Source organism: Notolepis coatsorum (genome assembly GCF_963971535.1).
Source record: "Notolepis coatsorum genome assembly, chromosome: 1".
Lineage (NCBI taxonomy): Eukaryota > Metazoa > Chordata > Actinopteri > Aulopiformes > Paralepididae > Notolepis > Notolepis coatsorum.
In genome coordinates, this window is record NC_140165.1 from 136924829 (window position 1) to 136937129 (window position 12301).

Genomic DNA, 12301 nt, shown 5'->3' on the forward strand with positions numbered 1-12301 from the left:
GCCCGGCCTCCGCCGTCGGAACCCTCATCCCTGTAAGCAGCTCTGGCCCTCGCCCTGTCCAGGGCCTTAACCCTGTTTCTCTGTCCCTGTCTCCAGCCCGCCTCTCCGGGCCTCTGTCCCTGTCCCCCTCTCCAGTGCCCCTGGTCCTGGCCCCGACACTTAGCCCTGGTCCTTAGCCCTGGCCCTTAGCCTTAGTCCCTTAGCCTGTTCGCCTCTTAAAGGCACAGTGCCGCATTTTCCATATTTCCTTGACTTTCGTGTTTTTGTGTTTTCCCTTAAAGGGACTGTGCCGCTTTTTGTTCTATAATAAATATTTGCCCTGTTTTGGCTTACTCTCATACCTGTCTTGTGTTGTGCGATTGGGGTCGGTTACAAACCATAACAATATGACATACATGACATACAGATAGACAGTACCTACCCTGACTGACCTAACCTGACTGCATAAATGCAACATCCATTATGCTTCAATTAATGTGTGTTTATTGTATAGCAATAAGGTTGGATGAATTCGGCAATTGTATAAAGATGTAAGCACTGTCTATCTGTAATACAATTTTCAATCAATCAATCAATCAATCCCATAACACACGCTCACTTTAGATGGAATGCCTTGAAACGGCGCTGCTCACGGAGGCAACGTCTCTTCTTTTTTTTTGGAACAACTTTTTCTGCGGATGGTTTTGTCAAATCTTCAATTAATGTGTGTTTATTGTATAGCAATAAGGTTGGATGAATGTGCCAGTTGTATAAAAGCCATTACACCACGCGCATTGTTCAAGGCCATCAGAGCCTTGAACAATGAACGTTGAGTGCCACAGAACACTGAACTATCCACACACAAGCACACATGAGCACACACACGACACGCACGCTGTGCACGCTCACACACTAGCAGCCACTTTAACACTTTAACATGAGCGGGCACACACTCATGCCGCACACACCCACTTATGGCCAAAAGGAAAGGCCACTTTAAATTAGTATAACAACAGTAACAGTGTATTGCACTACCAAAGCTACCTAGCATGTCCTATATGCTCTGTAAATATTTTTTATGTACAGATACCGAGATGTCACACCATGTTACCTGTTACCTGTTTATTGCACAATGTTGTTTTTATTGAATTCTATTATATGTTGTACCACTGTATTGCACATCGTTGCGGGCAAGACCACCCGCATTTCATTGTATACTTGTATGCAGTGACAAATAAAACTCTTGACTTGACTTGACTTGGGTTATGAGAATTAGACCATGCCTAGGGGGGTCTAACGACCACCCCTAGGCATGGTCTAATTCTCATAACCCACTCCTGCGCGTGATGTAATGCTTAACCATTCTCTCTCCCTTGTGTTCTGGGCTCCAGTTTAACGCTACCCTAACACTCCTCTCTCTCTCTCTCTCTCTCTCTCTCTCTCTCTCTCTCTCTCTCTCTCTCTCTCTCTCTCTCTCTCACTCTCTCACTATCTCTCTCTCTCTCTCTCTCTCTCTCTCTCTCTCTCTCTCTCTCTCTCTCTCTCTCTCTCACACACACACACACACTTTGAGTCAGAAACAAACATAGTATCAATGGGTCTCATTCCCCAAAATTTTCCAAAGAGTTCTCTTGGAAGACTTATCTTGGAACCGACTGAGACAGAATCAATGACAAGTTCACTCTGTGTCCCCAACGTGCTTGTAATATGTCTTAAGTGGCTCAAACGGCCGCACCTGTGATATCTGCGTTCAGTGCGTTGTGGAATGGCATTATGTCTCAAACGCGAACGCGCGTCCCCGTTCAGGTCATTTGCATACAAAACAACGCCTCCAGAGCTCCTTATAAGGCAACTAATGACGCAGCTGTGTGGAAGTGGATGCGGAAGTGCCTTGTGAGTCTTGCGCGACCCATCGAAATTAGATTAGATTAATGTATTGTCATCATATATAGTACAGCTCGTGGTACACCTGCCGCAGCGTGCGCACGCGCGCGCGCACACACACGCACGCGCGCGCAGTATACTGTAGCCTAGGGCGTAATGAATGAACGCAGTATAGGCTTATTATTCCATTAATGCCTACGGCGTAATGAATGAACGCAGTATAGGCTTATTATTCCATTAATGACTTGTTGCATTAGGATTTAGTAGATACTATATGCTCTGCCCTATGTACAGTATAGGTACAGTCTGTACTTATACTGTACGTAGGGCAGAGGCAGAGCATATAGTATCTACTAAATCCTAATGAAACAAGTAACTAGAATATATTAAGCCTATACTGTTCATTCATTAGACACGTAGGCCATACTGGCGCACACAAGACTTGTTATGGAATATTAATGCAGTCTATTTCCATGCGATTAGCTTTAGTTCTTATTTATTTATTTATCCACTGTCATTTCAGTGTTGGTGTATAGGCTATATAGTGTATTTCAATAAATATCAATATTTAATTGATTAATAATATATTCGAAGGAATGCAGGTTTATAGCTATATCAAACAAGGTCTGTCCCATTGTATACCAATCAATGGGATATATTGCATGTTGACCTGCATTCTTTCAAATGTATATAATTAATTATTTCACAATAATTGCATAATTGTGTTTGAATATCTGAGTAATTAAAGTAATTATACATTTGTCCAAAATAGCTGGTTCAGATATGGTTAATCCAGCTGCCCTGTGATCAGATGAATCCATATTATCTATTTTTCCGACATCAAATGCGTAATTTCTTATCGTACAAATATTGTCATATTTATTTTAATTATGATTAAGTAATTAATTCCAAGGAGGCCTGTAGCGTTGACATGAAGGAATCACTATGACAACACAGTCTGTCAAGTTAATACAATTTTCAATTAGTCAATCAATCATAAGTGTGCTCCTCAGCACCTCAGCACTCTTAAATCTGCTCTCAGCCACGCTCAAATCTGATCTCAGGAAAATTTGGGGAATCGCGCTACCAGCCCTAATATGTCTTAAATGGGCAGAAATCTGCCTAAAAGGACATTTTTGGTCGTAAATCCATTCGGGAATGAGAGTGAGACCCAATGAGAGTATCAATAATACACCTGCGTGAAGTCTAGTAAAAATATTAAATAAGTAAAAAAAGATTTTTAAACATTAATCTCGCGATAAAAAAAATAGTGGCGTTAAAAGAAATTTGCGTTAACGCGTTAACTTTGACAGCCTTAATATATATATATATATATATATATATATATACAGTATTATAGAGGGAGAGAGAGAGAGAGAGAGAGAGAGAGAGAGAGAGAGAGAGAGAGAGAGAGAGAGAGAGAGAGAGAGATGGATTGAAAATGGGGGACCCTGATGTAAACAAGATGAAAGTCTTTCTCTGGTCTGCATCCCCTTAACAATTGCGTGTATTGAGCTGTACTGTACTGTGCCCATTCTGCAATCTGTTAATTAAAGTTTTCAATCAATAAATCAATCAATCAAGCAATGGGAAATGGAGGTGCATCCATTGGAAAGACTGTCACACTGTTTACATGGCAAATTTTATGTGTCACAGTCTGAGGTGAAGTTGCCCTCTAGGCATAGACTACTACACGCTGAGCTGACTAAATATGTTGTTGGCTGAATCTAACTGTACAGCTTTGGGTTGAGAAAGTGCCATATCCAAGATACTCAGAAATATACGAGTATGACTCTCTGGTTTTAGCAAATTACACAAAGCTTGTGTTTTTTATTGATAGAATTCAAAGCCAAAATGTAGCCTGTCCTGGCTCAAATAGCCTCTTCACTTTTTCTGATAAAAAGCATCATGTATTCAGCAGACTACCCTGGGTAAATTGATTCTCTCTACACAATGGATTCCCTCTCTATATGTGTTTTACTCTGACTGCATGGGTTTTAATCCTGTCTCATTCTACAGTATGTTGTCATGTTGTGAAGGTGTAGACAGCTGGACCAATGCAGCTCAATATTAAAAAAAAGTATATGTAAATACTGTAGGAATCCTATTGTAGCAGTTGATCCTGTAAGTAGCCTTTTACAAGGCTCTCTGACATTGAGACATGGACAGAGATGATGGTGGACTGGACACAAACCGGTTTATTTGAAGAGTGACACATCTGCTCCCAGGTCTGATAAGCTAAGATAAGATAAAGATAAGATATTCCTTTATTGATCCCCTTGGGGAAATTCCAGTGACACACACATACAGCTCCTCGTCTCATTAACAACAACAAATCACAATCATTACATTTTTACAGTAACAACGGCACAACATAAATTCAAACAGGCATGTACATTTGTTGACACATGTCGACTACAGAATGCCTGAGACACCATATGCGATAGTCGGCTGCGACAACACCGGGGTGGCGGTGGGAGGGAGGGTGGAAAGATTGTCCAGCGGGAGGGGGCAGGGACGGGGGGGATCGAGCTTTGGTGATGACACAGTCTTAGGCTCCCCCCTCCAGCGTGCGTACTAGTCGGCTGCCGTCACCATCACGTGGGAGTGGTGCCGGGCGTACACGCGGGAGGGGGGATTGGGTAGGGATTGGGGGTGGGGGAAGCCGTTTGCCACTCTTATCTCCCAGAGGGTCTTTGACTCCAGCAGCTGCCTGGTTCGACCTTGGTCCAGGAATTTGTTTTGGCTGACTGACTGGCACATTTATCCCAGCCACGTCACTTTAAATTTGATTTGAATAGAGTGAAATATAACTATTGATTTGAGTGGAGTGAGTTTTAACAACTCCGTCCAAATGACTGAATGCATTATTAGTCCAAGTGTCCAAGTGTCTTAATCAGTTCATTTTGGTAGGTCCTGTTCGTGGTAAACAGATCCAAAATCTTCTTATTGCAGTCCAAAAGCTTCGATAATCCAAAAATGACCACGTCTTCAAGTTGGTAGCCCGATTATGATGTCCCAATAGGCAGAGAGGGTTAGCCTTATTCTGCTTCTTGAAGAAAATATGCAATCCACTGATTAGATCCATTTAGAGTTGATTTTCGAGTATAGTCCGGCAACCGGCACGAAGCAGAGCATAGCCGCGTCAGGCTCCATGGAGCAGTAGAGGCAGCGGTAGGAACGGCCTTGAGGAGCCTGGGGAGAGGAGAGAAATGCGACTGTCTCTGGGAAGGGCAGGGTTGACCCAGGTGTGGCTGCTCAAACCAGCCATCCCCACTACCACACCTATACTAAAACCTGTTTATATGTCTCTTGTCTCTATAATATAATTTTATTATCTATTTTCATTTCTCCATGTTCTTATTTACCAACTACAACCAACAAGGCTAATAACATCCTTATATCTTAACTCATTGACTGCCACGCTGTTTTCCCATAATTTACTCCCTGGGGCCAGCGTTATTGACCATTTTCACAATGTTTGCGGACCCATCGTATATTCTATATTATAGCTATGGAGACAATTATGGCTCATTTGACACGCACTATTTATAGTCCAACACTGACAAACCAGTTCATTTCTACATACTTTCGTTTCTGCGCAATTTACATTTACATTTAGTCATTTAGCTGACGTTTTATCCAAAGCGACTTACAAGTTCTGTATGACAAGTCATCAGGAAGGGCACAACTCTATCAGCTGAGTACAATATTCCACGCTAAACATCGCCCCTTTTCAAAATAATCCAGTATTTTTTTCTAGATCGCGAGATATGACGTGTTATATGCATATGCGCAAATCGTTCGGGTTGCTCGCCTGAAACCTATATTATTTCCAAATCAAAAGGTATATACCATATAGATGTTTCTTCACAAAGTCATCAAGGGGGGGGGGGGGGGTTGTTTTACGAAGCTGTGATCGTTACCAAAAGCATGTTTTAGGTTCGGTAAAATACGACGCTGTGATCAATACAAAAGCATGTTTTAGGTTCGGTAAAATAGACCTAAAATAGACCTTACCAACCAAGCTCCCAACCCCCAAATCCAGTGACTGGATCGATCCAGAAGCCTGACCTGGATACAGCAGGGTCAGATCAATGAGCTGAACATGGGGGTGTGGGAATCCAAGCAGAGGATAGAAATTGAGGGGAAAAAACACAAGACGGTTTTCTACAGAAGTCTTTTACTAACTAATTATACAACGGCATGCACATTTCTCGATTCTGATTGGCTGAAACAGTCATTTTACACGTATGTATTCTTCACAATTCCACGCTCCTGGTCCCAGGACCCGCCCACAACAGAATTACAATCACTCCGCCGAAAAAACGAGATGGCGGACAATAATCTTTAACACTTTAATCGCCGGAAACGCTGAAACTCGTCATTGCCCGCCATGCTCATTCTGCCGAAGACGCCGTAACACGTCTTTGATATCAATATTTCAAAAATATGTGATCGAAATCATATTTCTCTCCCGGGGACCTGAGATATACTGCTGAGCTCCACTCAACTCTCTAACGGTTCAAGAGCGCCATCTGGTGGCCGATCGGCAGATCGCCCAACAGGAAGTCATGTGGATGAAGTGGTGCTCACCCATATTTCGTCCGGGCACTCGCTATCATTAGCAGGACTCCATCTTGACACAGTGAACACCGATCGGTGCACATAACTCGATACACAACATGATTTGGACGTATATACTATTATACAACCTGGAAATGGATCGGATATTTCGACATCCCATAATAGAAAAAATTCTATTCCACGCTCATCCCCCAACGGCGCGAGGAAGATACAGTGAGTTTCAGCGTTATTTTCTAATGTCTGCTATACTAACTGCTCTGATGATCATATGACCCACACTAGATGAATGATATAACGTTGCCCACGGAATTATAAACGACCCCCCGCCCATCCGGTCAACATCAGATCATACGTAGTAACTTCTAGAGGTACCTCCAGTTGAAATTTTTTATCTGGCACCGATCGCTACCAAACTGTATTTGATCATCAATATAATGCATTTGGGGCTATAAATCAAGTTCTGGAGAAAGCTGCAGAAAACGATAAAAACATACTTATACTTTAGACCGTATTTTAGTATGAATAATATTTTTATGTGAATGAAAAAGTATAACGTTGCTACACCCTGAACAATAGATATAGGACATTGAATGGGCCATAATAATGTCAATTTAGCAATACAATTTAAAAAGTTATAGCCCTGCAAAGAAGGGGAACTTCTCCATAGACAAATAGAGCTGGCTAGGGATGGTAAATTATGAATTTAACCATGGCGATCAAAGTGTTAACAAATGGATATGTTGATAGCGTCATAACGACAAAATATAAACAGATTCTGTCACGGCGAATGTCTTAGTTCTTTAAACAATGTTGGATGATGTAATTGATGGGTCATGAGTCATTGTGGAACAAAATAAAAATCGCACGGATTGATTGATTAATTTGCAATTTTTTTTTTTTTATTATTTTCTTTCTTCCCCTTCCTTGCCAGAGCTCACTCTCTCACACTGTCTGGCTTCCAGACACACTCACTCGGTCGCATACACACCCACACACACACACATACACACACACACACACACACACACACACACAATGTCTTAGTTGCTTAAACAATGTTGGATGATGTAATTGATGGGTCATGAGTCATTGTAGAATAAAATAAAAATCGCGCGGATTGATTGATTGATTAATTTGCAATTTTTTATTTTTTTTTATTATTTTCTTTCTTCCCCTTCCTTGCCAGAGCTCACTCTCTCACACAGACACACTCACTCGGTCGCATACACACCAGTCACCCACACACACACACATACACACACACACACACACACACACACACAATGTCTTAGTTGCTTAAACAATGTTGGATTATTTTTATTTTCTTTCTTCCAAGATAATAATTATATTGGCTTCCAGACACACTCACTCGGTCGCATACACACCCACACACACACACACACACACACACACACACACACACACACACACACACACACACACACACACACACACACACACACACACACACACACACACACACACACACACACACACACACACACACACACACACACAATGTCTTAGTTGCTTAAACAATGTTGGATGTTGTAATTGATGGGTCATGAGTCATTGTAGAACAAAATAATTGATTGATTGATTAATTGCAATATTTATTTATTTTTTATTTTTTACCTACTTTCAATAGAAGCATCTAAGAATGAAGTTCTATAGAAAGTAGGTCTGCATCCCCTTAACAATTGTGTGTATTGAGCCATACTGTATTGTACCCATTCTGCATCTGGTAATACATTTTTCAATCAATCAATCATTCTAATAACAACCACTAACTTCATAATTAAAAACTAAAGAAAAGTTGGATGTGTTAGTTGGTTGGATGTCTTAGTTGAAAGGCAGTTGGATGTGTTAGTTGGTTGGATGTCTTAGTTGAAAGGCAGTTGGATGTGTTAGTTGGTTGGATGTCTTAGTTGAAAGACAGTTGGATGTGTTAGTTGGTTGGATGTCTTAGTTGAAAGACAGTTGGATGTGTTAGTTGGTTGGATGTCTTAGTTGAAAGACAGTTGGATGTGTTAGTTGGTTGGATGTCTTAGTTGAAAGACAGTTGGATGTGTTAGTTGGTTGGATGTCTTAGTTGAAAGACAGTTGGATGTGTTAGTTGGTTGGATGTCTTAGTTGAAAGACAGTTGGATGTGTTAGTTGGTTGGATGTCCTACTGAGAACAGTTAGATGCACTTCCGAGCTACTTCCACATGGAGGCAACTTCTCTTTTTTTCTTTTTTGGGAACTACTTTTTCTGGCGGATGGTTTTTTCAATAAATCTTCAATTAATGTGTGTTTATTGTATAGCAATAAGGTTGGATGAATGTGGCAGTTGTATAAAAGCATTACACCACTTGCAGTCGTGGTTTGTGAAAAATAAACATGCCAAGGGGGGTCTAACGACCACCACTGGGCATGGTTTCTTGTTCACAAACCACTCCTGCGCATGATGTAATGCTTAATTAAAGCTCATCTCTGCCAAATTGGGGTTCAGCGGGAAAAACTAAACAAAACTGGGATGGTTTAAATTTGGCTGAATCTTGGGGTGAAAGAGTAAATTGCAAATCTTCTTTGGTGGCTACTTAAATATTTGTTTGTTTGTTTGTTTGTATTCACCAAAAAGTGTTTACCCAAGATTAAAAGTCAGCCACTTAATGAGATATAATATATGATATATTGTGTTATAAATTTGTTGTCGCACAATTATAGGTGTCTGATATGAACCATGGCATGATAGTGTGACAATTGTATCTTTGGATTTTTTCATCTTCTTCACTTCTCTATTTGCATGGTTTAGAAATAGATTTTAAAACCCTTTAAAGGCCAAAACAGTGATCCACATGTAAACAAATTCAAGTAAAAAAAATCTAACCTCTGCTCTTTGGCACACCGCCCTCGCCGTTTTGCACACGCCTCATTCGCCTTATAATGAGCTGGCTGGGCGTGTCTGTATGCAAATGTTGAGCGAAAACGCGCATTTCAGTTTAAGAATGAGTGGGATTCATCATTCAGCACACCTGGGTAAGAACAGATTTGGACGTTAACACATTGGACGCCAGACCCGACATAAGTCGGGTTAACTCACAGAACGTTGACTCAATCACCACGTCAGCTGTTCTGCCTTTCACTCATCAGTGCATCAGGGCGACAGTGGCTCAGGAGGTAGAACGGTCATCAGAATGTTCCCGGTTTGATTGCGGCTCCTCCCGGGCAGCGTGTCGAAGTGTCCTTGAGCGAGACACTCCTCCACCCCAGCCTCCTCCACCCAGCCTCCACCTGCATCAATCTATTCAATGCTATGCCATGCTGGTTTAGTATGTCTTGTAATATGACCACATCCTCAGAGCATGGTGTCATCAGCTCTGTTCTGCATGGACCCACGGGGAGGTCGATTATTTGTGCTCCCGGCCAAATGTGCTGAGAACATGTTGAGGGCAGAACGAAATACAACTGTATAAACATTTGTTGCTAAAAATGGTCTGATCTTTATGACGCATGTTCCTGACTGAAATACCAGTTTATGCTGATTTTAAGAGATACTGATCTACTTGACATTAAAGAAAGGCTAAGGTGTGCTTTCTGAATAAGATAAGATAAGATAGGATAGGATAGGATAGGATAGGATAGGATAGGATAGGATAGGATAGGATAGGATAGGATAGGATAGGATAGGATAGGATAGGATAGGATAGGATAGGATAAGATAAGATAAGATAAGATAAGATACATACTGTATAAGAAGACCTTTATTGCAACAGTGAGAAGTTACTACGTTGCAACAGAACCACATGGCAAGGAATAAGAAAGGAGCATAACATAAAACAGGCAAAAAGGTAAGACGGCTCATACCATCCCAGTGAGGCCCATTGAGTGCTCCTGACTGTGACCTTGTCTAATGAGGGAGGATACAATCCAATTACCAATTATCATCGTCCACCATCACACACACACACAGCATTTGTATGCATAGGCATTCTTCACAGATGCCTACACAGATGTTAACCCTACACTCTCACACACACACACACACACACACACACACACACACACACACACACACACACACACACACACACACACACACACACACACACACACACACACACACACACACACACACACACACACACACACACTCTCACACTCTCTCACACACACACACACACACACACACACACACACACACACACACACACACGCACACACACACACACACATTTTAATACTTTATTTGGTTCCACAAATTATATTACATAAACAGGGAATCAAATGTATCGGGCCAAGCATCACTGAACACTTAAGGGTACACATAGCACCTCCTTCTCCACGTGGCTAAGCTGCCAATAATAGCTGAGACAGAGCAATATTTGGCAATTTGTTTGGCTTTTCTTTTAGACATTGCAGCAATTCTCAGACCGGTCATGGTGCATTTGTGTACATGGCCAAGACTTCCGAACACAAGTACACTATATCTACACCTATACCCAAGGTCAGCCATCACACTGAGCAGTGGTTGGTATTTGATATACTTGTCCCGGAAGGCCTGGTCCATGTACAGATCAAAGGTACAGCCTACTTCTATGACCAGCACCTCCCTGTGGCTGGTGTTTGATTGATTGATTGAAAAGTTTATTAACAGATTGCAGAATGGGTACAGTACAGTACAGCTCAATACATACAATTGTTAAGGGGATGCAGACCAGAGAAAGACTTTCGTCTTGTTTACATCAGGGTCCCCCATTTTCAATTCATCATAACATATATGACATACATGACATACAGATAGACAGTACTGCTACATCTATACATTTATGACATATCAGATTTGCAAATACAGTACTGTTTGTGATACAAAAGTGTCCAGAAAAGGAGTGTATATACATTTGGCGTAGAAACTGTACATTGGAGGAGGTTGGATGGGTGGGGTGGGGTTGGGTGGGTTGGGTGAGGGCTGTACATTGGAGGTGGGGGGGGGGGGGGGGGGTTGGGTAGGGGACACACACACATTTTACACTGTACATTGGAATATTGACAAAGCCTTACTTGGTCATTTACTGTACAACTAGGTTAGGACATTTGTAGGGGCCAGTTTCGAATTGCAGTCTCACGTAGGTGTTTTTTGAGAGTGTTTTTGAAAGTGGGTAGTGATTCACATTCCTTTACAGCTTTAGGTAGGGCGTTCCACATTGATGCGGCATAATTGCGAAACGTGTTTAGTCCCTTGTTTGAGCCGATTCTGGGTTTTACATGATTTGTGGAGCTCCCTCTGGTGTTGTGATCGTGGTATTCACTGACCTTTGGGAAGTATTTTGACATGTACATGGGTACCTTGGTCGCGTAGTGTATCTTGTAGACCAGGCCCATTGCAAGTTGCTGTACTCTGTCGTCTACTCTAAGCCATCCTAGGTTGTCAAAGTGGGCAGGGGTGAGGTGGGTTCTAGGAGTCAGGTCAAGTAGTAGTCTGACTAGCTTGTTTTGAGATGTTTGTAATTTATTTTTTAGTGCCTTTGAGGTGCTTTGGTACCATGAGGTGCAAGCATAGCCGTAGTACCCTTGAATGAGTGCTCCTGTTAGAGTCTTCAGGGTATTCTTGTTTACCAGAGAGGAGATCCGGTACAAGAATCGCGTTCGTTGGTTGACTTTTTTTATTACATTGGATGCCATTTTGTCACAGGAAAGATTAGCCTCTAGGATGGAACCCAGGTAGGTAATTTCATCTTTCCTTGTGATAATATTGTCACCCACTGTAACCGAGAAGCCGTCGGTCTTGCTGAGTTTGTTATTTGAACCGAAGAGAATGGACTCTGTTTTGCCCATGTGTAATGATAGTTTGTTGTCGGCGAGCCATATG

General features: G+C 41.7%; 1 protein-coding gene across 1 annotated transcript in view; it reads right to left on the reverse strand.

Annotated features, from left to right (window-relative positions):
* frmd3 (FERM domain containing 3) overlaps nt 1-12301 on the reverse strand; it is a gene marked incomplete at its 3' end in the record, with an annotated part of 254619 nt that overhangs the window by 224450 nt on the left and 17868 nt on the right. The window lies entirely within an intron of this gene.